Source organism: Tasmannia lanceolata, unplaced genomic scaffold (genome assembly GCF_043159265.1).
Source record: "Tasmannia lanceolata isolate RefF3 unplaced genomic scaffold, GAP_Taslan_0.1 ptg000178l, whole genome shotgun sequence".
NCBI classification, from domain to species: Eukaryota; Viridiplantae; Streptophyta; class Magnoliopsida; order Canellales; family Winteraceae; genus Tasmannia; species Tasmannia lanceolata.
Genome location: NW_027518854.1, coordinates 72,336 through 84,254, shown reverse-complemented (window position 1 = coordinate 84,254; position 11,919 = coordinate 72,336). Strand labels below are relative to the sequence as shown.

Sequence of the window (11,919 nt, the reverse complement as noted above, 5' to 3'; positions counted from 1 at the left end):
TATAATGTAGATGCCGAATGGCCTTTGAGCAGGGAATAATCAAATTAAGTGCAGTTTGCATCTTGGAGGTCGAGTTTCCTCTAATTAACTCATTGGAGGCCTGAGTTTCCTCAAATTAGCTCATTATTTCGCTTTTTTCTATCTTCTTCGTCCCTATTTTCTTTTCTAATAGAACGGTGTTCTATCACATGGCCTCGTTTTGATTGCAGGAATTTTATAAAAATGTTTGGAAAGGACAAACTTTTCCAATTTTTCCTTCTTTTCTTTTGTTTGATTTATATGAAAAATTAAAATAACTTGAACCAACCCGTTCAAGTTTTAGTGAAAATGGAACTTTCAATTTATGATGGTATTCAGCTAAATAAGCCATATAATTTTCCTCTTTATTCCAGAGAATTCCTGCAATCCGAACAGAGCCTATATTCAAACAAATCCTAACTGTCTGTTGTGGACAATCCATTGGTAGGGTTTGATCTAATTCTCATTTTGTAATCCTTTCCTTACTATTCTAAAAGCCTAGACCTTGAAATTTCATACCCCTGTCGTTTAAATCTTCCTCCTACGTCCCCATTTTCCAGGCATTTTCGCTATTTCCTTGTTGCTTCCCCTGAAATTTCGTCAGCCATCTTTCACCAAAATTCCCTACCCTTCTTTCATTACTTATTCCCGCCATGTCTAATCCTGCCGGGGCATTTTTACCATTTCCTTGGCTCCTTGCTGCCTAGCCCTTGAAGATACGTGTCATAAACACGTCACCTTAAGCCTTATCCTTCCTTTCCTTCCCAGGCCACGTGTGTTTTTTCCCGCGACAACGAAAAAGTTACAGAACACCTCTTAACAAAACCTCAACTTTCTTCTCTCTACTTGCGCTTCTTCTTCCTATGCCTGGAAACCCTAGCCTCAGGTCTGTTCGGCGAGAAGAATGTAGATGTCTATACTTTCTTTTTCTATGTTTCCCTTTCCTCTGCAGAACGATTCTCTTCTTCTTTATGGTTTGGGGGAATGAGTGAACTCGGAAACCCTAGCCTCTCCTTTTAACAGTGTTGTTGGTAGCCAGGAGGAAAACAAAAAAGGGCTGTGGGGATTTTATCCGAATTCCGTTGTGGGTTTCTTCATTTTTTTTTTCCAATTTTTTCTCAACAACTTAAAAAAATAAAATTCTATGGGTTTCTTCTTTTTTTTCCTCAAGTTTATTTGGGTATTTATAAAAAAATTTCTCCTCTTTTTCGTGAATGTTTTTTCCATTGTTCGCAGTTACTGACATTGGAATAACTTCTCTCCAATGCAGGTGGATTCGGCACAAGTGCTCAGTATTGCTTTGTTTTTGCCCATTTTCTACAACTTTCTCTCAGGTGCTTGTAAAATCATTTTCATGTTGTTTCCTTTTTTTCCTGTTTCACTCAGTAACAAATATTTTTCAACCAGAGATTTTAGGATTAGATTCGAGAAATTTGTTTCAGAGCATTTGACAGAGCAGCCATCAAGTTTTGGGTCGCCATGCAGGTATCAATTTCAATCTTGATGATTATGAGGATGATTTGACGCAGGTGAGATAGAGATAGTTTTGGGTTTTTTTATTTTCTTTTTTAATCTCTGATTTCATTGATTTTTTAGTTTTTCTTATCTTTGAGCTCTGTTAGAAGCAGGGAGTTAATCTTCTTTTTTAACCATAGGTAGTTTTGGTTGTTAAATTAGATGTGACCCATTTTCTCCTTTATCCTTTAATAGGACCTGCTTATATTTTTGACAGCAGAAACTCATTAATGTGAACATATGTTAGTAGGAGAGAGTTTTATTATGTCTTCTTTGGTTAATCGGAGAACTTATCAGATGGTACATGGTTTTCTAATATTGAACATTAGCAGTTCCTGTGTCCACAGAACCTATGGTATTATTAATGAATGCTTCCATACCTTGTTTTAACTCAGTTTCAGAAGATATTGACTTCAATTTATGCATAGAAATTCTTGTGTCCACAGCACGTGGGGGTATTGGATGCTTCTATACCTTGTGTTAACTTAGTTTATGAAGATATTGACTTCAATTCATATGTAGATGCACAGGAACTCGAGCAATTGCAGGTTAAGATTGAGCAGGGCACTTATTACATAGGAATGACTGGTATCGTAATGTCTCAAGATGATGCCGACATTACATTGGTTACTATGACAGACGGTTAGGTGTTAGAGCTTGGAAGATCCTTTGATGAAACACTACGCATTCAAGATGATGTTCAGGGAGGTGCACTTTACCATGTTGTAACTTCGGATAGGGATGAGATAGGTCCTTCAGAGGGCATGATGTACTCAGAGTTGAAAGTCAAGTAGAGTAGCGCTTTAGATGCAAATACTCAGAAAAGCTTTAGCAAGACTGCTACATTTCCTTCTTCAGAGGAGATGCTATCATAGTTTATGTCTATGGATCATAGTAACAGGAAAACCGATGCTTGCTCCATGGACATAGTGAGAGGAAAACTGAATCATGTATGTGCTTCCTCCATGCCTCTGCTTGTATTTCTCAAATCCATGTTTTATATGATTTTCATGGATGTAAGAAATCAGAAAGGCTGATATCTCATATTTTTTGTAGGATTTCTTGATGGATTTTTCTCTAATTCATTATATGCTCCCCTCTAAAGTGGCTGTGGTCATTAACAGCTACTACGAAAACAGGTAAAAGTTGTATTCGATCATGATTTCTTATTTTTCGTTCGCATTCTCTTTGAGATCTTACTATCTTCAACCAACTTTCAAATCCTGATTAGATTTCTCTCTCTCTCTCTCTCTCTCTCTCTCTCTTGTTAATTTGATCAATGGATTCAAACAAATTCGTGTATTTGATGGATAGACACCAATGAAGAGAGACCAAGAGAAACTCACCCTACATTTACAGGCTAATGATATTTGCACTGCCATGTTTTGTTAATGAGACAAGCTGAGTTTGTCTCATTATTTTAACATGGTAGTGGGAATATCAGTGGCCTGTTTAATTTCCAGGAGTTCAATGGTAGCTCTTCTTGTGGGATTGTCATTTGTAATGGGTCCTGTCCAGCTGTTTAAACTCTGTGGCGTGCCATATTCAATAGCTCCATTTTGTAAGATATTGATTCTTCAATGATTATTATTCTTCAAATAAAACTTCATTGTCTATGATTCTTCTAAATTATTGGGTTCTAACTATTAAATTGTTTTCTTATTTTTTTTCATTATAGAAATGAAGGTATGTGTAAAAAATGTGCTTCACCTCTGTATCTGTATCTGTTGCTATTTTTCTTACATTGTTTTTTCTCCCTTCTCTTATTTAGGTTCCTTTCAATACATGGAAAACACTGAATCGACTAATACTCTAGAAATCAAGGTTTGCATTGTTTTTTCTCATCCGCCGTGTATCAACCACACATCTAATAGCTCTCTCGAGCCTGTGCCCTCTTATCTATTTTTGTGATATAGAAGCAAAGAAGTTCTGCAGTTTATGTGATAAATTGTGTTCTTTAGGCTGTAATGATTTAGTGATCTGGTTCTCTTAATGTTCTGCTTTCTCTATTTTGTTAATTACCACAGACGAATGGCATGGAATGTTGTAAGCTAAAGAAATTTGGTAGCTTGGTTGGAACTATGCAGGCTGTTCTTTATCCGTATTGATTTGTTCTTTTAGATGATTTTCTTCTTGGATTTTGATATTTTGGTGAATGGGTTTGATTGAACAGGGCAACAGACTAGTGTCTCATTTTTGACATGCACAAATTGCACATTGAAGTTCGGGTTCTTCAGGATGTTGGGAGTTCTATATTTTACCATGGCAGGTATATAATCCAATAGCATGCAAATTTATAGCTTGGTTGGTATAGTGATAGAATCATGATTACACTATATTCATCTTTAGAATGAGCTAAAAATCATTGTAGACAATTTCACACCTGCCATTTCTAAGCCAAGTTACAATTACTTTGGTCTGTAATTTATGTTTAGTTTTGGGAAAAAACTTATGGAGTTTTCACACATTTTATTTCTTCAAGTTCAAAGATTTAACCATGGTTGAAAATATTTCGGTCATCAGTAGATATGAGGGAAAATTTCCTATAGAATATCACTCACTCAAGCTTCTTTCATACTTTAAATCTTTTCCATGTATAGGAAACCGAGATAGAAGAACATGAGGAGTATCTTACTTAAGGTTAGGCTTCTGTTACACTGATTGGTCTTTTAATGAACTTGATGTAGCTGTTCTGATTTACTCTTGCTATCTTAATAGGAAGAACAAATTTGTTTACACACTTGTGTCTTCTTAGATTGACTCATTTTTTCCTTTTCCCCTTCATTTCTCAGGGTTAACAATAAAAGAGTAAGGTTAGGGTTTTGAATTTTACCTCATTTATCACTACGTGACATTTATTTTTGTTTCCTTGTTTTAATTTTCAATTTGTAGCATAATTAGTTGCATTGGAATGTAGATTGCGTAAAGAAATTTCAACAGCCGATATCGACATTTCATTTTATGCAGATTGAAATGGAAGGATCCTATATAGAAGCTTGCTAGGTTCATTTGGATGGATTAGGGATTTATGGTAGAGGAGCGTCTTCAAGCCCTTCGTCTGGCATTAGTTGTTTTTTGTGAAGGCCAAAATAGATTTTCAGCAAAAAGCCAGGCTTCAAGACCGAATGTTTGGGGGGGGGGGGGGGGGGGCGCTCAGTGAGGTACTGGAGAAACTTTCATTCATGAGTAGCTGAAATTTTATTTAATGGCAAAAGAAACCATTCTCATATGTTTAATGTTACTATAAGGATAGTCTTCAACTCTTTTGTCATTCACAGGCAAGCCCACGTCATTGCTAGTCTGGCAGATTATGCCTTCCTAGATCGATTGGGGATTTGGATGTGGGAGAGTTCGTTTTTTTTTTTTAATGGATGTGGGAGAGTTTGTTGTTCCTATACCACATGTTAATCAAGTGAAGGTGAGTTTTCTGGGTTGATCTTTCCTGTTGGGTCGAAGTTTCTCATTTATCTTTCTTATGGATTTGCTTATTATTTTATTTACATGGTTTTGATTATGTTATGAAGTTTTGACATGTTAGGCTGCGTAGCTTTCGAATGCCGGAGGAGGAATGCTACCTTTAAATGTCATGCTCTGAAATATAGAAAAGCGGGTTTACAGTGACACTCCTAAACGAGTAAAATAGAAACAGATCTGATGTTTCCACTATTGTTTGGTTGGTACCTTTGAGTGGCATGCGCTGAAATATATACAGAAAACAGGTTCAATTAGACTCCCAAATGAGTTAAAATGGAAGTAAGCATTGATTAAAGCCATAGCTTTCTACCTTGGTATTTATCACAGGCTATGTGATATTTTTTAAATTGCATTACATTATTAGAATTGATAAAATGCAAAGACAATTTTATTTTTGATGAGTAGGCTGGGGTTTGGCAGGGACCCCTATCGGTTTTATCAGATAAAGATAATGTAAAGACAATTGTGGTATTCTAAAAGAAGTATATAAGCTTCTAACCAGATCATTCAAAAAAGAAGGAAAAAGCTTCTAACTCAAAAAAGAAGGAAAAGGCTTCTAACCAATCTGGCAACGATCTCCAGAAATTGTTACTTGTTTCTACTCAAAATATAACTCAAGAATTCAAGATCTGTTAATTCCGGATCATGTTCCAGAACAAATATGATATAAATTGTAAAGCTATTAAATCTTTGGATCCATGTTCACTTTAATTTCAGAGATCTTTAGATTTTGATTGAAATCACATGATAAATCTCTAGAATCATGTCTTCTGCTTATTATAAACATGAATTGATGCATTTATAGGCAGTGGCCATTGGTACATTATTTTAAATTAATTTACATTTAAATATCCTTACTAGCTTGCATTTTACTTTCTCTTCCATTTTTTTGAATGCTTATGTTTTAGATTTTTGCTTTAATAATACTGTCTTGGGTTTGTTTTGTTTGTTCCTACAACATATTTATTCTGATGATTTAGCGCCAAATTCTACCGTTTTTTTGTTGTCTTTTCAGCTTTTTAAAATAAAGGCGAGAAAGTATTTCTGCTCTTATAGTTCGATCAGTTCCCACAATTGTTCATTTTTTCCCTCTCTTTCATAACTATACCGTAAAAGAAAACGAAATTGAATTTGAGTTTTTTTGAGAACTCAAACCATGTTAACCTGAATTGGCAATCATTAATAATTCTCCAGTTCATTTCCTTCCATTTTCTATGTTGGGTTTTTTGTTGAATGGAAATTTTTTTTGTGTGTTGGATTTTCTAGATTACTTTTCCATCTACATCAAAGAACCACCTTCTGTTTAGGTTATATCTACTGATGGAGGCAAGAAAGGGTTTCCGTTGAGCTATGTTGTTTTGGGTTTCTACTTGAATTTTTTGGTTGAGGATTTCCATGTTTCATTTCTTCTTTATTGAGTTTCATGGAGAAATGTAATTGACATCAAACCACCATGAAATTTCAGAGGGTGTTCAGGACTTGTTTTTTCTTTATCAATGAGGGAACTGCTCTTGGTCTTCCTTCTCATGGAAGTTCTTATGATTTAGGACATATTTATTAAGAGGTAATTTTTCTCTCATTTTCTCTGCTTTTTCTCTAATTTGCTTCTACAGATGTTCAACCCACTTGCTTTCTGAAGTTTTGTTTTTTCTTGATGCAATTTTCATTTTTTGGAGTTCGAGTGATATGGGTTTTAATTTTTACTTGGTTGAATTATCGCAGACCCATATTTGGATTTTGATTTGTTTTTTTAATTTCTATCCTCTTTTGTTGGATGTTGTCAGATATGTGATTTTTGAGGCATGATATACTTTTAATGTTCCATAAACTTCAAAGAAAATTGTAGCTTCTCTCTGTTTATGTATTGGCACTGTCTTTAGATAGTGATTATTATTAAAAGCTTAATTCCTTGGTTAATACATATCTGTTATGATTAACTTTGGTATTTATCATGGACTATGTGATATTTTTTAAGTAGCATTACATTATTAGAAATGGATAAAATGCAAAGACAATTGTTTTTTTTTTTTTTTTTTAGCAAAGACAATTGTTTTATTTATGAGTAAGCTGGGGTTTGGCGGGGACCCCTGCTGGTTTTATTAGATAAAGATAATGCAAAGACAATTGTGGTATTCTAAAAGGAGTATATAAGCTTCTAACCAGATCATTCAGAAAAGAAAAAAAAGATGCTTCTAACCAATTGTGACTTGTTGCTACTCAAAATATAGCTCAAGAACTTGGCTGGTATCTACGACCCCACCTCCTTGGTACTTCTCTTTGCACGCTAATACATTTGGCACTATGGCAAGCACTAAGCTTCTTGTAAATGTCATGCAATTCGTCCTGCAAAGTTATGGCGATTTGAAAGTTTTCTTCAATGGTGAATTAGTCAGAGACCTTTTCTTTTGCCTTCTCTTTCAAATCTTTATGAGTGTTCTGACATTAATCATCAAGTACGTAGCATTAGGTCCTGACATTTAATCAAAATATTTGCCTTCTGTTTTTGGTTTGGTAGGTTTATTTGATTAAATTTTAATTAAAGTAAGATTATTGTAGCAGAAAAGAAAGTATAGTCTGGTTTACTTTGAGTGTTTGGTATTCAGTGCATTCTTTTGTACCATTTTATCTGTGTTCCTCAAACATTGTTCCTCAAACATTGATCAAGATATTTTGATTCTTCTATTCGAGTTGCTCTGTATAATTTATTTCTTTAAAGTTTGTGGCTAAAGTGTCTTTGTGGTCTAGTCTGCTGATGAACGTGAGATGTGTGTTAGAATTATTTACTGTGCAAATATTGACAAAAGGGACAATATTTACCTATATATATATATATATATATATATATATATATATATATATATATATATATATATATTGCTTTGAATTGGTCTTAGGAAGTGGATGCCAAACCCATTTCTAATTTATTTGTTCATTTGGTGTAAGTTTTCCAGAGCAGATGTTACTCTTCTTTGGAACAGTACGTTGATTTGTTGGTTGCTGTTAGTTAACAAACTTCAAATTTGTTTTCTCATGATCTATTTATGCTGCCTTAAAAAAGGATAGCCTGATGAAGCACACACCTTATATGACTTAGAGACTATAAACGTTCCACGTGTGTTGCTTCTGTCAATTTTGTAAATGTAAGTGTTTCTTATTTTTCTTTATTCATGCAGAAGTTCTACTACCTCTTTATGTTATTTTCTCACGGAAATTGCTATTTGTACACAAAATGAAGTCCAAATGGACGTTGAAGAGATCTCAATACATGTTTTTGCGGAGCATCTTATTCATTTAATTCATCTGAGCTGGCTGCTCCCTCATGCAAAAGACTCTCCGCGAAATCCCGTCTACGATGGACGCCAGCAACTCCCTATTTTGAAATTGTGATACCATTGACAGCTGGTAAAATAGTACATGACAATGTGAGATAGTGAAATTATCAGAACATGGTGTGCAAATTTCAGGAGCCTATCAAAATTATTGAATGTGCTACAACAAAGTCTGTGTATCATATCACATACTTAAGAGACGTTATTTGGATTGGATATGACGGTAAACTTTTAATACAATTTGGTCGAATTTAATTTGAACAGTGAACTTTTGGGTCTTGCACACATAGCATGAGGGGTGCCATGGCCCCCACTGACTGGCAAAATCTCTTTTATGATGCATGGTTAGCTAGTTTAGTGATCATGTCCCCCAACGACCAATGCAGCCAAGGGTAAATTAGTCCGGCCCCCAAGTGTAAATTCCTGTCCAAATCGTTGTATCTTATAGATTAATGGATATGAAAATTAATGTTTTAATTTTTCTCCACCCAACTCTGAACAAGGATACATGGATCACCAAGCCAATTTGAGACGAAAAGATGGGGCCGACCCTAATGGATGATCCAGATTAATCAAAGGTGAAACTCACAACGGTGCACGTCTCCTAACCTACCGATGGATAATCCATCGGTAGGTTTGACGGGATTAGTATCATGGACAGCTCTGCAGTTTTTTTACGGTCTAGATTCACCGAAAGTATCTTTGATCTAATTCTCATTTTGTAATATATAAACCTGCATCTTCTTTAAATAAATAGAAAATAAATAAATAAAGGTTACACAAAATGATAATGAGTGTGAGACCTACCATCCTTTAATTATTGATGAGTGATTTAGAGTGTGAGGCACGCAGTGGAAGTATTCTCTTGACTCTCATGTAAGACGGATAGAAAAAGAGACCACCTTTCCTGTCACAGTTGTGGGTCTCACTCTTTATGAGATGTCACTATTACTATGCGTTTTTCCCTTATATGACACGACATTGACTATTAAATTTTAATTGTTTAAATCTCTATCAACAAGACTGCTTTTTCACTAGAAGACATTAAATACAGTCCGACCCGCACTCCACACTAGACACAACCGTCTCAATTACTCATAATCTTCCATCCAAGATAGGTCCCACAAATTAAGATTTTTCGATCTTTTGGGAGATGATAAATTCACACCTCCTAGTAGAATATAACACTTTTTTACGTGTATTAGGGGTGTGAATCATCCTACAAGGGGTGCGAATTTAGCATCGCCCTTCTCTTATCCTTTTCATAGGAGTGAGAGTCGTCCACAGGGATGTCCTGTCATTTTCAGTTGGGTCCCATATGCTTTTACTAGTCATAAGCCATCAACGAGGGAATACCTGGCTAAATATTTTATAAAATAGTACTTATTGAATTTTATTAAGTTAAAATTTAACCATAAGGAATTAAAAAACCTAAAATACCTTTCCCTTTAAATACATCTGCTAGCTGGCACTTGTTTTTGTTCTGCCCCATACAAATTTTGTATAACTCAACAAATAGGAAATTTATTATGAAAACATAGTTCTAAATTTTAAATATGATGTATGTGCTTAGATATGAGTATTTTTTTTAAAAAGTCGGTCCCGCTTTGTTCAAAGATCCAAACCCTTCATATGGATTACCATAACATATATATGTTGTGCCTCAATAATCCTAACCCCGGATCAACAGAACGACGACATTACAGAAAATGATACAGATCGGAGGGTTAGGATCAACCTAAGGGGATGAATTTTCGGGCACAGCCTGCTTACATTAAGGTGACCCAAACGAATTATTTAAATCTGGAGGAATGATAGATGCAAGGAAGCCCTTGCATAAAGAGCTGGAAAGGTCCCTTGATTTGACCCAAATCATTAAGTAGAACCGAATTTACTTTTTTCAACCGATTTGATTTGGACGGTAATAAAAAATGATGTGATGCAATCAAGGGCCCTTTTTCCAGCTCTTTATGCAAGGTCGCCCTTGCATCTATCATTCCTCATAAATCTGTAGACAAACTTCGGCTCAACTATATGTTTGAACGATTCGAGGGAAAACCCAATTAATTTGGATCCGCTTTGAAACAGATCCAAGGGCGAATGGAAGAAATTTTGAGCCATTGGTAGGGTTTGACGGGATTAGTATCATGGACACCTCTGTAGTTTTTTTGACCAAAAGTGTCTTTGATCTAATTCTCATTTTGTAGTATATAAACCTGCATCTTCTTTAAATAAATAGAAAATAAATAAATAAAGGGTGACAACGAAAGTAGGAGGTCCAGTAGTTGGGTCCACTCAGGGATCCGCGTGCCGGCCACCACGGGTGACAAATTCGTGGGCTGAGGTGGTGCGAACTCACGATATTTCCTCAGTGCTTCCGAGTCTCCAGGTCAGGTCGGGTCAACACTCAAAAAGACCCAAACCGATTTTATGGGAGATTATTTTTTTCGCCCCCCTGTAGGATAATGCGCCCCATGTTAATTGGAACTGGGGGCAGACTTTAACCCTTTTTTACCTCAAATCACGTGACGTGCAGGGCGCATTATCCTACAGTGGGGCGATAAAATCATCATCGCTTTCTTTGTTTTCTTATTTTTCTTATTATTTATATTATGGGAAATGATATCAGCACAACCATGTTTGAACAATTGCTCCTACTTAACTTGTCTTTTTATTTATTTTTTATTGGTTTGTCTTTTTTCTTTTTTAATAGACTTAAAAAAAAAATTTAATAGCTCTGCAGTTTTTTGACGGTCTAGATTGACCAAAAGTGTCTTTGATCTAATTCTCATTTGTAATATATATACCTGCATCTTCTTTAAATAAATAGAAAATATATAAATAAATAAAGAAAATGATAATGAGTGTGAGACCTACCATCATTTAATTATTGATGAGTGATTTAGAGTGTGAGGCACGCAGTGGAAGTATTCTCTCGACTCTCGAGTTAGACGGATAGAGAAAGAGACGACCTTTCCTGTCACGGTTGTGGGTCTCACTCTTTATGAGATGTCACTATTAGTACTCGTTTTTCCCTTAGTTGTGAGCTCAGCTTCTACTTTAGACGTTTGGACGGTTTGGATTTATGAACGGTGAGGTGGCGAAGACTGGGAAGACTTTGGATCCACCTTCCACTTTTCCAAGCCAAATTTCTCGAAAAATGTGGATTTTGGCTTGCAGAATAATGCCTTTTCTCTTTCTTCTCTCTCTTTCCTTTTTATACTAGTAATGACACCCCGCCCCATTACTCTACAAGGTTCGCAACCATGCACTACTTATCACTATTCTAAGAGGTAAATTCTAGGTAAATCAAATGTTTGTCTCCACAATACAATGAAGCTCGGTGTTATCTATATCTAATGTTTGTTGACGCTTTGCACTAAGCAGAAACAAACTCTAAATCACCTCTGGATAAACAAGTATTTGAGACACCGGTTACTGTTTCTGCAGAAAACAGTACACTAGAATAGATTTGTGAAAAGAAAGCAAAGAACAAAGTTGTTAAACTTCCAAGAGAGTAATTTTGGCTATGGATTTACTCAAACTCAAGTCCCACAAGTGTAATTTTTGTATTTTATTTCAA

At 35.4% G+C, this 11,919-nt stretch overlaps 1 long non-coding RNA gene across 15 annotated transcripts; it reads left to right on the top strand.

Annotated features, from left to right (window-relative positions):
• The first annotated feature begins 849 nt into the window (after window positions 1–849).
• LOC143866920 (uncharacterized) lies at window positions 850–8,552 on the top strand. Of its 15 annotated transcripts, none has more exons than XR_013243082.1 (10): window positions 850–904; window positions 1,289–1,352; window positions 1,435–1,547; window positions 2,056–2,483; window positions 2,590–2,672; window positions 3,305–3,357; window positions 3,707–3,802; window positions 4,134–4,173; window positions 6,473–6,571; window positions 8,181–8,552. It is a non-coding gene; the product is annotated as an uncharacterized LOC143866920 (long non-coding RNA). The 15 variants fall into 15 exon arrangements; XR_013243076.1 differs by having other exon boundaries at window positions 850–924; window positions 1,426–1,547; XR_013243083.1 differs by having other exon boundaries at window positions 870–1,102; window positions 1,461–1,547.
• The last annotated feature ends 3,367 nt before the right edge of the window (window positions 8,553–11,919 follow it).